We start from the raw sequence: 20672 nt of genomic DNA, 5'->3' as shown, positions 1-20672 counted from the left end.
GGAAACAAACAAGAGGCACAACTTTCAAAGCAAAGTACATATGAGATTTATTATTTTTTTTTCAATAAAAATAACATTTCTAATATTATGTATTTATTTTATTTTAATAAATATATGTATTATTTTTATGAAATAGTTTACAGTTAAGTATGAGTTATAATTTCCCTCTAAGAAGTAAACATTTTGATAAATTTGAAAGGCATGCAAAATGCTATGCTCAAAATCCCTGATGCTTAATGAAATAGTAAAAATGTATTATTTTTCTTGTTTATTATCTGTAATATTGTTCTGCATGTCACTGGAAGTTATTTAGTTTAATCAATGTGTATTTGTCAGCAGATTAATAATTAACAAGAAATAGTTTGTTATAAAATTCATAAATCTGATTTTTAAGATATGTACTTCATAACTTAAAGCATTTCAATGTCACTTTCCCTAAAAGATTCCACTCTTTTAGAATTATGTCTTAAAATAATCTAAATATTTATAGGAATTCACATTATAATGATTATAGATCACATTTACGTAGCCATCAACCCAGAAGTCTTAAAACAGCTTTATCTTTATCTTTATCTTAACTTACTGTTTCTTAAAAAATCACTGTTTGCCTCTATAAAAACAGTATAATGAATATTCATAGAATTTCCATAAACTCCCCATCAAATAAAAAAAAAAATTAAAAGTGAACTTCTTGTTAGCAATAGCCAACTATGTTGAATTATAGTCAAGGATTCCTAATTGTAACTCTTAAAAAATGAAAAAAAGTCTTCAAGTTACCCAAATTACAGTAACAAGAATTCACATAGTTAGCTGAAGCTCAGCATCTTTAGTAGCCTTACACTACTTTTTGCAAAGGAAACCTTAATCTGAAATGACTGGCTTTATTGTAGTACAGTAAATTTGACCAATCGTGTAAGAACTAGAATTTGCTTAACAAAGCTATGATGATAAGCATCCTTGAAGACACTCCAATGTGTTGACTTAACAATTGGAAATAAAAATATAACTAAACACATTCCTTTGTCTGTTTGTTAACATAAGCAAGTATAACATAAGACTGTGAAATGCAAGCTTGCACAGATAATTAGCAAACAAACAAAAAACAAACATGGGCATTCCTTAGCAACTTCTCAATACTTACTTAAGTGTAGCTTGGATGAGATTTTGTCCAGGCTCTCTGAGCAGAGGTGATTTGCTTTACAAGCACAAATATGAACTTGAGTTATTTAAAAAAAAAAAAAAAAAAAAGAAAACTAATGAGAGTTTTCTAATTGCAATCTAAATAAAATATGTGGAATAATTTTGGTTCTCTTAAAAAAGAGTTATTATTTTGTTCTAACCATTACAATAAATAGTTTGATTAAACTTAATGTTTTCATGTTTTCAGAAACTTCAGAAGTTACAAAAAGTAATGGAAAAGGGAAACCTGAAACAAAGATTTCTGAAGAACATTTGACAAATTTTTGCATGCCTTTAAACGTCTATGGTCAGTTTATGCATAGCTCTCCTTTTGTCATTTCTGGTACCGGCATTTATAGGGCTATTGAAAAAGACAACAGTTCAAAACTGCATTTGTAGTTTAAAAGTTGCTATCTAAAGTTCAAGAAATTAATTATCAGATATATGTCCTCCTTTAAAGCCTTTTTTCTTTCATTCTTTATATTTCATTAATTTGTATTTATCTATTTGTTTCTTTAATTGATTGATTGATTTTGTTTTGCTGTTCTGTAGTCAGATATATAAATCTAAGTTAGGAAGGACAATTGATTTATAGTTGTCTCATTAGTTTCACTCTGCATAGCATTGTTCACAGTAATGGCATCTTCTGCTGGCTATATAAGTCTTTAAAAATTTATTTTGCATGTCATTTCAGTAGTCTTTTATTCCCTTACAATGTGAATTCACAGTAGCTGTTTTTTTAATTAGATTCCTGATAACGTATTTTTTGTCAAAGAGGACAAAACCTACATAAAGGGCAGGATTGTGAATTATTATGACAATCTCCTTTATGAGAAGGATAAAGAAAATGAACCAACTTGTAATGGAGTTACTATTATGTACTTTATTTTACATGTTTTTCTTAAAGATTCTTAGTTTCAAATGGTTTTAGACATGAAGTTAGTTGAGTTAGTTGGAATCATGTGACTTAAATACCACACAGCACCACGTGATGTCAGGGAAACAATTATGGACAGTGTAATTGCATAATAAAACTCATACAGTTTCCAGTAGATATCCCAGATATGTTATCTGTGCACATTAATGTTTATTTAAAATCTTCATTTTGGAAACTCTGGGCAAATGTGTATACTTTTATAATTGTTGGAAGAGTTGTGGTTACAGAAGTTCAGTGAAACTACAATAGATAGGTACTCTATAATGTCTGTGTTCTGTTTTGTTTTTTGGTTGTTTTTTTTTTTTTTTTGGTTTTTTGTGTGTGTGTGTGTGTGTGTGTGTGTGTTTCTTTTTCTTTTTTCAAATAAATTATAATATTGTTTTGTGCTGTGAGGTTATAATCCTGTTCCCTATGAGATAAAAGGATTAACATTTTACTTCAAGACTGGAACTGCAGTGTTGTTTTGTTAAACTTTGCAATAACTCATCATGGGCATCATGTGTCTAGTATCAGTGCTACTGGCTTTTAAACTCTTTACATATTCTAGTGAAAATCTTGCTGGACTCATTTGTCGTTTATGAAATACAGAAAGTGAGAAGAAATTGGAATTAGAGGAGTCTGTAAATGAAACCAATGACAATTTTGCAAGTATATCCACATTGCTTTGAAAAATAAAACACACACACAAAAAAACCCCAAACAATTAAAACAAAAACAAGAAAAACAACACATGAACGATAATGCAGGTTTTCAGACTGCATACAGCTGAATGACCACACATTTTTGTCACTGTGCCTTTAGGTACTTCATGAAGTAAAATTCATAATGTAGATGATGCTGTCTTAGTGCTGATCTACAAGCATCTATGATTTACATTACTTACGCTTACAATTATATGCACCTACTTAGGTATGTGACTTTATCCACATATTAATATTCAGGGTCAGTTGCAATATACCAGGTTTATAAATATCTGAGCTGTGGGGGCCATAGTGGTGAGGTCAGTCTCTTTTCAGGGGTACATGGAGACAGGACAAGGAGAAATGGACATAAGCTGGAACATAGGAAGTTCAGCACGAATGTGCACAAGAACTTCTTTACAGTGAGGGTGATGGAGCACTGGAACAGGCTGCCCAGTGAGGTGGTGAAATCTTCTTCTCTGGAGATATTCAAGTTCCGTTTGGACACTTACCTGTGTGACCTGGTGTAGGGAACCTGCTTTGGCAGGAAGGTTGGATGATCTCTAGAGGTCCCTTCCAATCCCTACAATTCTCTGTGTGTGACTGTGTGAATATCTTGTTGATTTTGTGATCAGAATCCTGATATTACTGACCAAGCAGAAATTCTTCTCTTTGCTGGTGTAGTGGAAGAAGAACACCTGTGGAATGCAGTCACTAGTTGAAGGCTGTCCACTGGACTGAAGGAGTCTCCTAGCTAACCATAGTTAGATGTGAGCAGTTTACAATTTACTCTCAGTCCAAGCCTTTTCTACTTTTTTTAAGTGTGACAAAACTGTATGATTCCTGTCTGTGATAAAAAGCTTTATTGCTATATCTCATGAATGCTCACACCTTCATTGTTACTCATTGGATCAGATTTCTCCAGTTGTCCAGTGGAATGTTTTTGACAAATATCACAGAAATTTCCAGTTTTTGTTGTTGTTGTTGTTGTTTTTTCTATAGGTGCTTTCTCCTAACTGTTTAAGGAGAAATAGTAAAAGTCTGTTCCCAGCTGAAGTGAAATGTAAATGATAAATTTCCAGAGCATGGAATGAGTAATACAATCTATTGAAGGAATCTGGAAATAAAGACAAGGGAGAGATATGTTTCTCTTTCTAGTTTCTGTTGTGGCTCTGTCCATTTCTGACTCCCAGTTATCCCTGAAGTACAAGCCTAATCCATATAGAAGAGAATGCGTGATTGTGAATGAAATAAATTTGTTTTTTTTTTTTTAAATAATATAAAAGTTAAAGTACAGCATTAAAAATCACAAAAGTTTAAATGAGTTTGTTAGAACTGCTAGCAAAAATTTCCTACAGTGCAACTTAAGGGCACATTGCCGTCTTAAATTCTTTTAAAGCAAATTCCTTCACAAAACATTGTAACCACATATTTGATTTCATTCCAAATTTATTACCAAAACATAGAAACATCCAAATGGGAACTATAAGATAGATAAAATAAAAATAGAAAATTTGTATTTAAAAAAATAGAAATTTTAAAAATTTTCTTGTTCTAGTTTAATCCAGATTACATTGCATTATATAATATGTAAAGACTAATAGGTTCTTGGGAAATGAAGATAATAGAAACATTTACAGTGCATGTTTGCAGGTTAAAGCATCTTATTCCCATTTTCACATGGATACACTCAGGCTGTATTTTATTATCAGGTTATATTCAAAATGGTTTCATTAGTGTATCTCTGTTCTTTTTTTCAGGCTCTACCTTATTTATATTCTTCTTCATAGATTATTACTATTTTACACACCCATCAATTTAAGAATTCAATATATAATATTGTCTATGTTCAAAACTTTGCATTGTATAAGATAATAATTCTATTTTGACTTTCACAGTTCCTTAAATCAAATTGCTTAGAAGAATGGCTCATTAATATTTCTAGGGTGTGATGTGGATTCAAAAAATTATGGTCCTTTATAGTCTTTTAATTAACTTTTATTGAAAGATTCTTTCCTTATTACAAGTATGGGTGTTAACTACAAGTCCTCCCTGTTCTAGTAGACTTAAGCACGTATTTTCAGCATCATGGCATTCATATGTATTGCAGACTAGAAAGATTTAACTATTGAAACATTTTGGTATGAAAGCAAATGAAGGAGACAAGATTTTATATTTTTCCTTTGACATTCATATCTAGGCAAAAATAAACGGTGTTTTTTTCAGCTATATTATCCTTCATTATCCTTTGTCTTTCACAGAAAGCTCACTCAAAGAATGAAGGAAAATCTGCAAGTGTCTCAACATAATTGATTTGTTTTTAATTATGACATGCACTAGCTACTACAACCTGGCTCTATTACTAAGAAGCTACTATTTAGCTTCTTTCCATTTTTTCTCCACTACCAGCTTACTAAAAATGTACTTCAAAGTAGTGTTAAACTACTGCTGTGGAAACATATTTTTTTGCTTCAACAAACACAAAATGCCGCAGTTTTTCATGCAAGTTACTGCAGATAAGTAACAGACTTGGTGTCTTTCCACCTTCAGCTAGATACAAGAAGGAACTGGTAGTGTCATGGTTCAGTGTTTGTGAAGGCAGTAGCAGAGCTTTGCCTTTTAACTCACTGTATAATTATGAAGTACCTAATCCTTTGCCATCCCTGAAATGCTGATAAGTATTATCCTTCTCTTACAGTTGAGACAGTAAACACTAAAGTCTAAATTCTATTGACGTCAGCAGAGAGTTATTAAGCACTTTGTAGAAAATCACAGAGTTAAAAAGTCTCTAGTTCCTAATTCTGTAGCCAATCCAATGACCTAAACTGTCTATTAATAAGCACATTTTAGCACTTCTCTTACAGAGTAACGGATCATCACCAGATATGTTACATATGAAAGAATAGTATTTATCAACTGCATCTAATGTTCTCCAGAAAGCCATAAAGACATGAAATGCAGAATAGTTTCTTCAGTAAAGCTCTATTTTCCAGTTCCTTCCTTTTTACCTTTGAGAGAAAAAGCAAAGCAGACACAAGTCCATTCATTATTTAGGAAAAATGAGAAGCTATTTTAATCTTTTTCTGATTAATCCTTTTTAGGGTTTATCACTCAATTACTTGTATGCTATGCAGCGTCTGCCTGTAAATTGCATGTGGTACATTTGGCAAAGACTAAATGCAGGGAAAGAATGGGATTCCTAGTATTTTAACATATTATTCAAAAATTAGCACTGCAAACTGAATGCCAGCTGCAAAACATGCTATAAAAGCAGACAAGACAATGATATGTAGGAATAGAGTAGTGTGGATTGGTTTACATTCAGTTAAACACACTGAATACGGATGGATCATCATTGTAACGGAACTCTTTAAGAAAAAAAAAAATTAAAAAGGGGTGAGGGGGAACATGCTATCCTCTTCTTTACCATATCCTTTCAAAAAAAAACTATTTATGGGCTACTGAAAACAGCTGATATAGACAGCCAACATCACGTCAGTTCTTAGATGTTTAAGAATTCTGTCTGTGAAGAAATATTCTTTTGTGGTCACGCAGAAACTGATTACTGATCATTGGCCCTGGCTTAGAATTGTTATGGAGGATCTTATTTGGTAGAGATCAAAACAATGCCAAGGACCATTCAGAACATTTTTAAGTACTTGTATTATGGATTCTGTTTTGCCCATGTATTTTCCTATAATCAGATTTTTTATGTCTTCAGAACTAATTCTGAGTATTTCACAAGTTGGAGATTTTGATTTATTATGATCACATCCGTGCGTGTTTTGTAGGGGAATTATGGGAAACGTTGCTCCATTAAATCACATAAATTAACTAGCATGCAGGATACCATGATGAGATTAACCCACAATAAAGTTAGTTTTTGATTTTAGGCAAGCCAGCTGATCTGCCATGCAGAGGATGAAGAGAGAATAAAATAAAATGTAAAAATGTAAATGTCCACTTTCTAAATAATCTTAGTCATCTAGACACACATTATGGAATAGGTAGAGGGCAAAAATGAAATTCTGCATTGAATTCACATACTTGGAAATCAAGGTTTTCTGGAGCATGCCCTGGCTCCTTATCTGTCACAGGACATGTGTCCAGATCAACTAAGGAAAAAAATAAAACAAAAATCACATTTGTGGATCTCCCACTGTGGGATCAGGATCAGGAGCAAAACTGCCTGGCATACTATGACCAGTCAGCAGACTATGTTCCAATTCCATTTTTGGATGTAAGCTTAAAAAAAAAAAAAAAAAAAAAAAAAAAGTTATTTGTTACAGTGTTGCTTGATTTCAGTTGCTTACATTTCAGTTTTTGGGCTTGTGGTTCATTTTGTTTCCTGTGAGGGGACAATGCAAGATAAATTACCAAAATAGCTGATGAGCAAGATGTCAATAAAATGTATTCTTATTGCGAGTATCAAAATAATCTGAATCCCCAGGATATGAAAATATTCAAATATTTGATGCTGAAGAGAAATAATCTTTCAATTATGGAACATCCTGATTCCATGATTAAAAGTGCTACCATCTAGCTAAGTATAGTTCAAATTCTAATATTATTTAGCCCCAATCTTCTCATATTACTTAAAATGAATTACACCTTGCATCTACTTAAAAATGAATATACTCATTAACAAAGTAAATTTATTCTTTTTTGAAACTTGAGAATACAGTTACTAGTGAGGATTTTCCTAGCAGTAATGAGACAGATAGAAGTTTAGAGGCAATAGTTTTTTTGTTATGAAAAGGATACCAGAGGAAAGAAGTACAACTCTTGACTTTGATTTCTCTATACAGTGAAAGATTAGAATTTTTTTTTATTTTCAAAATAATTTATAAATTTCTTAACAGAAGCATAATTAAAATTAACATATACATGTCCATTTAATGATATTACACACATATGTATAACACAATTCCCATTCTAACAAAACATGGATGCATGCTGCTAACCTGTAGAATGCAGCCCTTTCTATACAGAAGAAGGCTGTAACTGAGCACTTAAATAATAAACCATATTATAAATAATAATAATAATAAAAAAAATTAATCATTTGTACTTTTGTGAATATGAAAATCCATTTTTTGACTTTGAATATCATTGAAGTAACACAGTGATGTGTTCAGTTATTTCTTTAAAAATTCACCATAATGATCCATACTTTTAATTCCCCTCGAATTGCAATTAGAGTTCATAATTTTGCTATGATCAGCCTTTGATTATTAGAGTGCTTTGTGAATAATAAAATAATAGCTTCACTTAATTGGTAGTAGCAATACTTAGATAAAAGCTTCACTTCTTTAAATATGCTAAAACATCGATGTTACCTATAAAATATATCACAAATACATTAAATGTAATCCTTATCCTATGCATTACTGTGAATCAGAAGAACAACATGCAGAAAGAGCTGAAGCACGTACTCCTCCTTCAGTAAAAGTTCATATAATCCACTTATAAAAGATATTAGAAACAAAAATGGAACACTAATGTATGTAAAGTGCCCAGTGAACAATGCATAAACCATTATTTCAATAAACTCTTGAAATCCATAGAAGTATTTTTTGTGACTGAGTATTCAGATCAGTAGAATAATAAATTAAAAAACAAAAACAAAAACAAAAACAAAAACAAAAACAAAAACAGCAAATCATGCTTACATTTATATGCCCTTGTACTTTCACTTAGTACTCGTATGTATTTTCGCTTGCTTAACATTTCCATTCTGGGTGCTGATCTGCTTACATTTCGTTTATGATACTGAATTAAAGCATCATGTTTAACTCTATGCACTGTTGAATGTATTACTGCATGATTTTGTTGAAATGAGTTGAAGAATGAGCTCCGTTAGCTATAGAGTTCCATACAGGGAGCTGTAATCAATAACAAGTAAAGAAATAGTGAGCAAGTTTACAAAAGGTAACTCAGTGATTATAACAAGATTGCTCATACATCATTGTGAAACCCAGGCAAAGCATCTTTATATTTTATTAAAATACAGATATCCAACAAACATGGAATCTATTCAATGGCTTTAAACTATTGAGATTAAAGTCACAACTTTTAGTTGACAATCATACTTCTACTGAACCAGATGTATCGTGTTCTCAATATCTGAACACAGGGCTGAACTGGGGAACTTCCCAGAAACAATTTTCTTTAAAGCTTCAGAATGAAACTGCTGGTAAGCGTTTTTAAGAACTAAAATCACAAAACTAGATTCACAGTAAAGTATATGTTAAAAATAGAAAAAGGAAATTGAAGAAACAAACATACAAAAAGAAAACTTTTATATATCTTGTTTTTCCCTTTTCTGAAAGTTGCTTCTGTGGTTTAACCAAGCAGGCTGATGGGGAGAGAACAGGAGGGAAAAAATAACAAGACACAACCTTTGTGATGAGATAAAAAGCTTCTTACTGAAACAGGAAAGGAGAATAAAAACAGTAATAATTGTAACGATATACATATATGTAGTTATCTTCAGTATTTAACTACAAAACAAGTGATGCAAGTGATGGCTCACCACTTGCTGATCGATGCCCAGCAGAACCCTCCCCTGACCAACTTCTCATGGTCTTATACTTCTTGTTTTATGTCTTATGTCATGGAATATTCCTTTGGATATTTTAAGTTAGCTGTCCTGGTTCTTGTCCTGGTTCCTGTCCTGTTCCATCTTCTTGTGCATCTGTAATCTTTCACTGCAAATCCTTGGCTCCATGCAAAAATGAAAAAAATCTCATTGTGTTATTTTTATTTTTTATGTTTTTCTCCTAAAGCAAAAACACGGGCTCGTAACAGATATTATGAAGAAAAATCAGCTCTGTTGCATCTGAAACCAGGAGAGCTACTGTTTTAATAAGCAAGTCAAACTGACTTCTGCTACTGATAAAATAATGGTTAAAAAAAAAAAAAAAAGAAAAACAAACATTGCTCTCTGGGTAGCACATCATCTAAGCTGCTTCTTGTGAATTGAAACTTCTGTGTAGAGCAGCCTAACAATCAGTTGTACCTAATGTAATTGTCACCAGTCTGCTTCTGAGCCAAGGGATATAGTTTGAGAATATTGGATTTCATGATCTTGTCATGTTTATTTGCTCAGGTGCAAGGGCTTTTGATTTTACTCTCCACTGAAAGGTACAAAAAATTCTCTAATTTAGCAGAGCTGCAAATTGTGTGGAGAAGTTGGAATGGAAACAAGTGCTCAGTCAATTGCATGAGCAATTACTTAATTGTTCACCTGTCTGGAAATGCCCAATTCTGATTATGCTCAAACAACTATGTAAATATTAACATCACTCGTAAATAACTAAATAAGTATAAATGTAATTTACATCACTCTTCATTTGCATAGCAATTTCCGCAACAGCAACTCTGTCCTTACCCATGCAATAAACGGCTCTACATACTCTTCCAGACTGCCTTTCTGCTTGGTTTGTATGTACATAATTATGAAGGAAAGCTGTGAAGACTCAACTTCAGATATCAGAACATAAAAGTTAAGTATAAAGAATTTAAAAGCTAATCCTAAGGTTTTTGTTTTTCTGTTTGTTTCTATTTTATCTCAGAAAGTAAATAAAAAAGCACTACTTTCTCTACCTTCTGTAGTGACTGTAGTATATTACCACAAGGAAGAACTGTCATATATGTCTCTTCCTCCTCTGTGCAGATGTGGCTTCACAATAATGTAGAACCAATTTTCTTCATAAAATTATTCCCTCCATATATTTGCAATTCTCGATTATCCTAAATCATGATTATTCAGGCCAGTTTCAACACAGGTTTTTTTTCCAGTGAGGTAGCTGCAAAGGTTTTCTTCAGATACATGATGGCAAATTCTCTCAACAGAATCTTAGGTACTGCAGCTTTTAGCACAGAACAGAATAATCAAAATTCTCATTACAACTGTACTGCTAAATACTGCATTCTAGTTTTCAGTGTACCTCAATGTGTTTTGCACTGAAAATAAGTAATTACTACTATAGTCAATGTGTGCTTTATGGTAAATTATAATAATGTTTTATAAAACATTAATATTGAATGCTAAGGGAGAGAAAAACAAATAGTGCTATCAAATGTTTAAAACTTTCTACACAAAGTGTTGCTTTAGCTTCCACTAAATCACTTTAATTTCCAGTTTGCAAGACCAACAGAAGAGGACATAGGACCTTCAGATAATGGGCTAATTTTAAATATGCACGAATATATACATACACCAACTGACGCTTAGGAAGAAAAGAACAAACAAACAAAAGCAAACATCAAAAATCTAAACCTTTAATTTACTTTACATTTCACAGTCTCTACCTCTATTATGTTTCAGTGAGCATCTTCATCTTTAAAATGCTGTATCTACTACAAGATGAAAGCCAGAACAATTTTTGAAGTTACAAAAAACAAATATCTCAAATATGTTACATACAGAGGCAGAAAGCAGTAAAAGAGTAACTTCTAAGCATCAGTAAGCTCAAAGTTTACATGTAATTAATGGTGTGTCTTATCAGTAAAAACTGGGGCCTCCTATCTCTGTGAAAGAGTAACCTGCTCCTTTAAGTTTGGGGTCCTGGACTCTCACTGCAGTCTTTCTTGTCACTGATCATTAAACTAGCCCTTTAATGTAGTGGAATATTTCTATTTTTCAAATTACATTGATGGATAGCAGTTGATGTTAATGAAATGTCTTTACTTTGATATGAAAGAAATCAAGCTCTGTTCAGTCAACATACAAAATTAATTGTGGTCATATGACAACATTGCCTATGTACAATCCAGCTGGAGAAGGAAGTCACTAAACCTTAGAAAAATCAAAGTATTGAATTTCAATAAAAATTATACAGATTAAATTTATTTTTTCTGTCATAACAGTGAAGATAGTAGCAATGCTTTTGCTACCTGAGAATCTTTCTTTGATGGTTTATGTTATTTTTTTAAGAGTTGGAATTAGAATTAGAAATAAATTAATCCATATAATGCATTGGTTATTATTGATTTAGCTCAGATTTTTCTGTATGCCTGTAACAATTTGATTGTATCAACATTAAATCACCAGCTTGCATTCTCTGTTATGCTCTGTATAAAATTGGAACAAGTACAAGAAGAGACATTGAAAGAACTTGTCTCTATAAATGTTTTCCTTATCAAAATAAGATACTCCAACTTACACTGCTGTGGAATATTTACTGAAGTTGACTTATTGAAAAGTCCACCTCTTTAGAGAGGGAAACCTTTGTGATGGAATTTGTTGGATAGTCTGTTCCTTGATTTCATTATTCACTAATCTAGCTGTGAGAATTATCACTGGGCATGGCCAAAAATCCTTGGGAGTGATTGTGAGAGTCCATTTGAATGTGACTAGATGCACTGGTCAGTGCATAATCTGTGAATCTGTAATGGTGATAGTTCATATATTGAGTGCAACCAGTCTTATAATGCAAAATTAGGTGTCACTCAGAATCCAAGCTTGGCCACCCCCAGCCCCTCTGATATCTGAAGAATACAAGGGGTTTGCTTTCTACCAAACTTCTCTTTTTCTTGTGACAGCTGCTGAAGTTAATGAAAGAAGTCAAGAAGCATCTCAGCAAAGTTGGATTCCATTTCCCTTTTATGTTTTCTCTACTGACTATGTAAGAATTTCCCTCCAGTGTGTCTTTTTCCATGAGATCCTACAGCTGCATCACGTATAACTGGAATTAATTACTGAAACAAGAAGGCTGTGCTGGAAAACTAGGTCAGAAATGATATGACTGCAAATATATACATACTTGGAATTCTACATATCAGTTATGTAATTGAAATGTTTTTAGGAAGATTTATAAAGAAAATAGAAGAAATTGCTTCAGGCAAGGGATGAAAAACCTACTGCAGGAAAGACAAAAATGTAAAATATCTGCAATTTAATCTTGTCTTTTCCCATCAAAAACTTTGTGTTAGCAAACTATCCAATCACAAAATTCGAATTTAATAAATGATTCATGCAAATTTATTTCTAAGCACATACACAGACATGCACATACAGATCCACGCAGAGATTTTCTGAGTGAAGTTTTGGATTGATTACATGAATGCTGAAAGAAGAAAAGAAAATAACAGAGATTATTCTCACACAGAGAATTAGAACTTGAACATTTTTAGAATGTAGGGAAGAAAGGCAGACTTCTCCACCTCTTGGAGTCTTAATCCTGCATTTCCCTTTATACTGTAAATAAGAATGCATTTATTGTTTGAACCACATACTCTGAAACAAGTGTCCATGTGCAGGACAATCAGGTTTCTACAGTAAGACTGTAGAGGAGAGAGAAAGGACAATACTAAGTGACTTAAGATTTAGTTGATTAACTCACCTGGAGTATAAACAGTGTTTTGTGATGTTGGTTCTTTGATGTTCTTAATCAGTTTCATGTAGCACTGCTTCATGCAGACATCATGAAACACAAATAGCTATGCTCTAGTATGACACTGCAGCCTTAAAGGATAAGTTTAAAAGTAGCTTTGAAAACAGATCTACCACACTTTGCAACAGAAATGATGCATTTCAGTTCTGATAGAGATGTATATTTAGATTAAACACACAGGGAATTAGGCACATTGTTCAGGTTACTTGAGCATTTTTTTCCTCTGTAATTAAATGGTATTAGTGGTATAAAAATCTCAGAATTTTACAGATTTTGATAATTAGAAAAAAATTGATCTTAATTACAAAGTCAAACCAAAATTTTTGTACTCAATTTTCCTGAGACTTTTAAAAACATAAATTCACAGAAAAATAAGCAATGTAATCCCATTCTTGTGGAATTTTGGCATCACATTTATTGGCTATCTCTAGCCAAGGAAACATTTTTAGTCTTAGTTTACTCCCATAAATTTTATATAGTAATATATTAATTTTTCAATTAAGGGATTCGCAGGTGCAAATTTTCTAGCTCACACAGACGTATTTTGTGATGGAAGACGTTGCTAAAAATGAAATTGAACAGAAAAACTAAAATAGCGTATATTTTGGATCACAATTTGTACTTCATGCTCTAGGAATGATGTGAGTTATTTTCAATCCCTGAATACTTTGGAAACGGGTTAATATCTGTCACTCAGCCTTGTTTTATTTAGACACTAGTCTTAGGCCAGTCCTAAAAATTTATGTCTTTCATAAGACCCATCAGTTTTAACTACCTCTTGCAGTGATTCATGAAACACTTTGCTTCTGATATTCTTTTGAAGATTAAAATGTTTTTGACTTACTGCTTGTTTACTTTGTGTCTTTGCTCAATGTAATTCTTGTATGAATTACAGACAGATAAAGCCAGGATAGTGCAGTGCTGGATTTAGCCCATTACACAGAATAAATAGACACACATTATTTTTGAGAAAGCAGAGCAGTTCTGATGCAAATTCTAGACTTGACGCTGGGAATAAATGTGTACAAGCAAGAAGAGAGCCATATATTAATCTTTGTAACTGAACATCAGGGAGTAGTATGTTACAGCAATAATATCAGCATCTGCTTGAGTCTGTTAAATTATATGTGGAAATATAAAAACATGCAAATGTTAATTGCTTCAAAAATCATGTTTAAGATGGTAGGATATTGATATTTTCAATCCAGCTACTCCAGCTGAGCTGTAACTGTTCTTGTTAAGTCAGTTGTAAAAGAAAATTTACAGTAAAAATATTTGAAAAGGGGTTTGCAATCAAATTAATTACTTTATTTGAAGACTTATTTCAATGTTTTAATGAAGCTTCATTAATATCCACAAAACAATGGTACTTTTAAAAAATCTATCTGCCTTCTAACAGTCAGAAAAATAAAATTTTAAAACATTAAACTTGGTATTGGAAAAACTTTATAACATTTAGAAGATACTGCATTAAATTCATCTGACATAAACTTGTAACTCATTCCTCTTGTCTTATATTTGAATTTCGATCTGAATGTATTTTTCAGATCTGTACATAGTGCTGCACTGTATGGAAAGTTCAGAATAGCTACATCCACACAAAGTTTTTAATTGAATATTCTTTGATAACTATTTTTGAAATGGCATATCTGAAATTTTACTGCTAATAAAAATGGACATTTACTTTAGAGCAAATTTGCTGAAGTACCAAATCCTAAATGTAACGTATGTCATATTTACGCTTTGCAGAAATAACTAGATTATACTATTTAGTTATGACTGTGCTGTTCTCCATCTTTACTGCCCTCCTTGAAAGCTTTAATATTTTCTTACTAAATTGAAGTTGACCCTTTTAAGAAGATTATTTTAAGAAATCAATTTTATCTTACATTTTCTCAGTTTCTCTGATCTCCTTATAATTACATATGAAAAACAAATGTTGTTTCTTTCACGTTTGCTTTGACACTGAAAGGCAACCATCTTTCATCATGTTACAACATTTGAAAATTTGCTTCTTTATATTTCTCAGCCCTGGCCTGTACACTGTACTGGAGGTGCTATCTTACTGGTACTGAGTAGAAAGTAAGGGCCATTTGCCTTGACCTGATGGCAACACATTGTCTAATGCAGCTGAGGATGCAGCTAGACTTTTCTGTGGCAAGGTCTGGCTCATGTTCAACCTGGTACCCATCAGGATACCCAGGTCCTTATCTGAAAATGTTCCTTCTATTTGTGTATTTTGTTCCTTCCATTCCCCTTGTTGCACTTTTTAATTCTCCAGTCTGCCTGTTTCTCCAGCCTGTCCACATTCTTCTAGCTGGCTGTACAGCCACTCCCCCCAGTTTTGTGTTATCTGCAGCCTTGCTGACAGTACATTCTGTCCCACCGTCCAGATCATTAATTAAGATGTTATACAGGAATGAATTCAGTGTAAGCTCCTGGGGTCAATCATACATGATCAATTTTCCTTTCAGTATGCCCATCTTGTGAGTTTGTTGATACCTTGGAGACAGCTTCCTAGGAACAACACCTTACCAGAAGCATAGGTAGCACCATGAGACAGGCCATCTCCTCTGCAAGAATAAAGAAGATGCTGAAGAGGTGTGTCATCTGTGATGCTTTCCTGGCATTTACTGATGTATGGCAATGGAAGTTGAGCCAAGGCGTTTGTTGAGAGCTGAAGATCAAAGCAACCTGGGATAGTTTCCATGCTGTGATGTATTCCAATTGAGATGGAGGATGGATATGACTCATTTGCACCAACTGATTCAAAGCTTTCCCAGAATAGAATCTACACTAGCTGGTCTGAAAAACACAGGATATTTCTAGGTCACTCTCTGAAAGATACGGGAATGTAAACCTAATGAAAAAAATATGCAAGTTTTTCCCTTACCCTCTCCCAAGGTTAGCTCTGTTTTGCTTGATGCACAAGGCCAAGTAAAGTAATTGTGGTAGAGTTTTGAAAGTCAGCTAAGAGATTTATTCCACAGAGCTTATTGGTTTCTGCAGACAATGTCTTGAAATGTTTTAGTCTCCACAGATCGGACCACCTCTGAGACTTTCTGCCTTTAGATTACAGTCCCATGCAATCTAGAAATCTTAGTCCTGTTTAGGGGAGGTTCTGAAACAAAGCACAGTAATTCACTGTTAACAGAGGTAATCTTAACTCCCTTAAATGAAGTGAAACTACTTCAGGTACAAATGAAATAAAAATCAGATCTTAAGTAACGAACTTACAGAATCACAGAATCATGAAATAATTGAGGGTGGCAGGGACCTCTGGATTCACATGGTCCAACCCCTGCTCCAGCAGGGATATGCAGAGCAGGATGCTGAGGAGTAAAGTCCAGGTAGCTTTAGAAGATCTCCAAGGAGAAGACACCATAACTTCTGGCAACCTGTGCCAGTGCTCCAGCCACACTAAAGTATTGTTTGTATGATGCTACTATCCAACAGATAATAAATATATATAAATAAAGATATTAAAAACAGAAAAAGCTCAGACACGCCTACTGTGCAGTAAGATGGATTAAATAACTTGCCACTGAATCTAGCACTGCATAAACAGAAAGATACAGCATGAGTCTTTGGAAGGACAAGTTTTCTAGTGCTCTTTGAAATAATATATTGTATTAGTTTCATGTGTTATCACCTCCTAGTTTTGAAGGCATTATATGAAATATATCCTACCATAAAAATCCAAATAATTACTTAGCTTGCTTTAAAAAAAATCTGTCTTTGTTCAGCTCTTAGTCACAGATCATCTACTTTCATGTTTTATATCTTATTATTTTACAGTAAAGTAAATTAATTAATGGCAATAAAGAGGAAAAAATCAATAATACTTATAGTGATAATGCAATGTCTAGACTTTAAGGACTATCTTAAAAGAAGATATTATTCTTTGTTGTGCATATGATATAACTGTGAATTTCAACTTTTGTGTTCAGACCAATCTAAATGGAATGTGAGTGTGTACAGTACCAAATAGATCAGGCAAAATCAGCAGATGGCAGGGAACAAGTGAAGCTCCCTCTTTGTGAAATGACAAGAACTGGAAAAAGTGAGAATGCTTCTTTGCTTTTGACATATTCTTCACAAAATAATGTTTTAATTTCACCAGAACATCTGTGAACTAGGAATATACTGTTGCAAGCCAAATGGATTCTCCAAATACAGAATAAAGATTATCTCCCTCAGTGAAATATTTTTCATTTGGTATAAAAAGTATTTCAGGAACTCTTTGTTTTGTTCAACTAGCACCATACTTCAGTCCCTATATACTGACCTACAGAAATGTTGGAAATATATCCAGTGGACTGATACGTCATAAAGAGGGTTTCAGACTAAATATAGCATCCAAAATTTCCTTGCAAAAAAAGATCTTTCCTGTTGATCAGTAGATGGCAAGCTTGCTACACCTAACTTTCAGAAAGCATTCTGTTAGCATTTACAATACAAGTGTTGTGCTATATTGTTATTTCTGATATCTAAAAATTCATCATATTTGATATATTACATTAATGACATGAAAGATTGCTGAATAAAATTTCTATGAAGATGATGTACTTTGAAAAATACTCAACTGTAATAAATTTTAGTATGTGCTCACTTCTTTCTCATAGTTTTCATTTTAAATTACTTTATCTTACCTGATTATATGCTATGATTCTTTAAGATTTTTATTTTTATTTGCAGAAAATAACTGCTTTATTAGTGCTAGCTTATTTGTTAGTGTGTGTATAGTTTCCTTACCTTAGCTTTTGTCTTCCTGTCCTTGCCCACAGCTCTTAATAGGGATTGCAGCAGACACCTAATAATCAGAAACATCTTTAGTACTTGCAAGCATAAACCAAAAATAGCAATACTAAGATGTTTAGTTAACTATAAATCAGCAATTATTCATTGTTGTTCTTGGCATCTATCTTTACTAATAGCATAATAATCATATTTATCTGTTGGATATGTTAGGTAATTTAAAAAAAAAAGGGGGGGTGGGGGGAAGTGAGAAATTATAATTTTTTTATTCTCTAGGGCCAAAAATTACATCATGTTAGTTCTATGCATGTCTTTCAGTAGCTACTTATTCTGTTGTCTTGAATATTCCAGAGTTTTTGTATTAACTGTATATTATGAAAATTGTTCCCTAGTATTAGCAGGGGGTTGTTGCAAGATAGGCTCTGGAGTTCATTTGTACTGTTTTAAGAACAGAGCCACACATAACTACTACCTGATCTTGGAATTTGTTATAGCTCTGTAGCAGAAAAGTAAGTCTATCTTTGCTGTTGTCATAGTTGTTTTTTACATGGGAGAAATTTCACTAAATATTACATATTAGGAAATTAACTACAATTACTTTATGGAGAAAATGAAAATAAAATAAATAACATCACTTGCAGTAACACTGTAGTCCAAGTCATAAAGTCTACTCTCATATACCTATTACGCACAGGGGTGAAAAGGGAACACATTAGGGAAATCGCTGGCTAGAATTCACAACACCCATGAGTGAGAGATTGGGGGATTCAGCATTTTCTCTTACTAGATCCTGCAAACAATGAAAGACCCCAGAGCCTTGTGGATTTTGTGCCAGATATTTAGTAAAATCATGCTGATTAAAAAATGTGTTTACAAGCATACTTGTTCTGTTAAAAATCTGAATTTTAAAACATTATACTGATACTTTAGTTGAAGTAATCTGAAGCAGTTCACTATATTGCTGTATGACTGTTTCCAGTTCAAGAGCCTTTGCTAGATCTTTTTTGTTGTTGTTCAGTATGAGACTGAGCTACCATAGCTCCATGTTTTTTAAGTTTCTCCTGAAAGAGAAAGCTGTTGCTGACATATCTAATCTCTATGCCCCAAAACTGGACAAATGCTGAATAAGACTTTTCGTTTTAATATGAAGTACTTTACTAACAAAAATTTGGGCATTGCACTGAAAAATAGTCATGTGCAAGGAAAATTTAAAAGGACACAAAACCACATGCAAACAATTTTTAAAATCCATAAGATCTTGTCATGGTTTTGTAATTTTGCTATCAGTATCAGTATTCCACATCATAACATCATGTAAAGTATGGATACTTCTATTGAATGTGCAGTCCACAGAAGAAGACTACATATCCCAGAGAACAACAGGGTTAATGATAAGTCACGGGACCAGGACGCTGTATAATCTCGTTCCCAGGCTGGAGTNCTTTGGCTACCCTTCCCTTATGTATACCCAGCTGTATTGTCTTAACTATAGACCCAGCTGTACTGTAACTATAGCAATGTCAGCGTGTCCCACTAACCCTTTTCTTCTGACATTCCCCAAAGCCAAGGATACTTCATCTTCATGAAAGGGCCCTATTTACCTCATTCCTACTTTCATACGGATTAAGGACAAGGAAATAAAGTAGATGTCACTGTGTGAGTCTACTAGAAGCCACTCAGCCTGGACAACGATACCAATTATTATTAATTATTTAAAGGAGTATCTCAAGAAGAGCCTCACTTGCCCTAATGTTTTACCAGCTTCCTAGAAATTGATGTGGTGTAGCACATAGCCAGTGGGCTCCGTGATTTTCATGGCCAGCTGACTGTATATGAAAAACTGCAAAATGAGAATTTATTTACAGAGTGTCTGGTGTCCCTAACTACCCTCCATCAATAGTGGCAGTAGAAAGAGCGAAAGTCTGACAGTAACAAACTTCTCTTTGTGCTTTGCCAACTGAGAAGAGAGAATAGCCAATACCATCTGAGTCAAACCAGGTGTGATTGTCAGGCTACCATCTCTTGGTGTTGTGCTCATCATCTTGAACTGAAGTTTGTAGCCCACTTTGCCATAGTAGTGGTGCTAAGCAAAAAGATGAAAGCCTGCCTGTAATGACAGCCTGCAGTTATCTGCTCAAACACAGCTGTGGGGAGACTTTGTTGGTAATGGCCCCACAGGGACCAATTACAGCTCCAACTTTCTCGAACATTTCTGGACAGCATTTTGTCTGTACCTCCATCGTTTGCTTACAGCAGTCTTCTCTCAATCCCCAAAGTTCACGGACACAGCAAATGCTGTGGGGCTCATTACAGTGCAGAAAGACCTAACGAGCCATTTCCCTCAAGTGTTCAAGGCCTGAACTGCTCCTTAGGGAGGTCTCAGTGTTGCAGATGAAGGTTTCAAGGTTCACTGCCCAAAAAAGGAGATGTCCTATTTAAGGGTATTTTGTCTTACAGCAGGCACCGAGATGTCACTGAGTGCAGCACAACCTGTGCTGCACACAGATGGCAGCTCTGCCAGGGAGAGGGAGGTACAGCCAGCATGGGGGTAGCATTGGGATCCAAGAGGGAAATGTAGTCAGTGAGAGCTGATAACTGGAGAATGACTGCAACAGGCAAAGATGGGAATGAATGGCGATGGAGGAGAAAGATGGCTGTGCAAGAGGAGGGATGCAGGGGGCCAGATGCTTGTGGCCAGATGTGTGGTCAGTGCTGGTC

This window comes from Coturnix japonica, chromosome 3, assembly GCF_001577835.2.
Source record: "Coturnix japonica isolate 7356 chromosome 3, Coturnix japonica 2.1, whole genome shotgun sequence".
Taxonomy (NCBI): domain Eukaryota; kingdom Metazoa; phylum Chordata; class Aves; order Galliformes; family Phasianidae; genus Coturnix; species Coturnix japonica.
Note: the sequence above shows the minus strand (reverse complement) of the source record.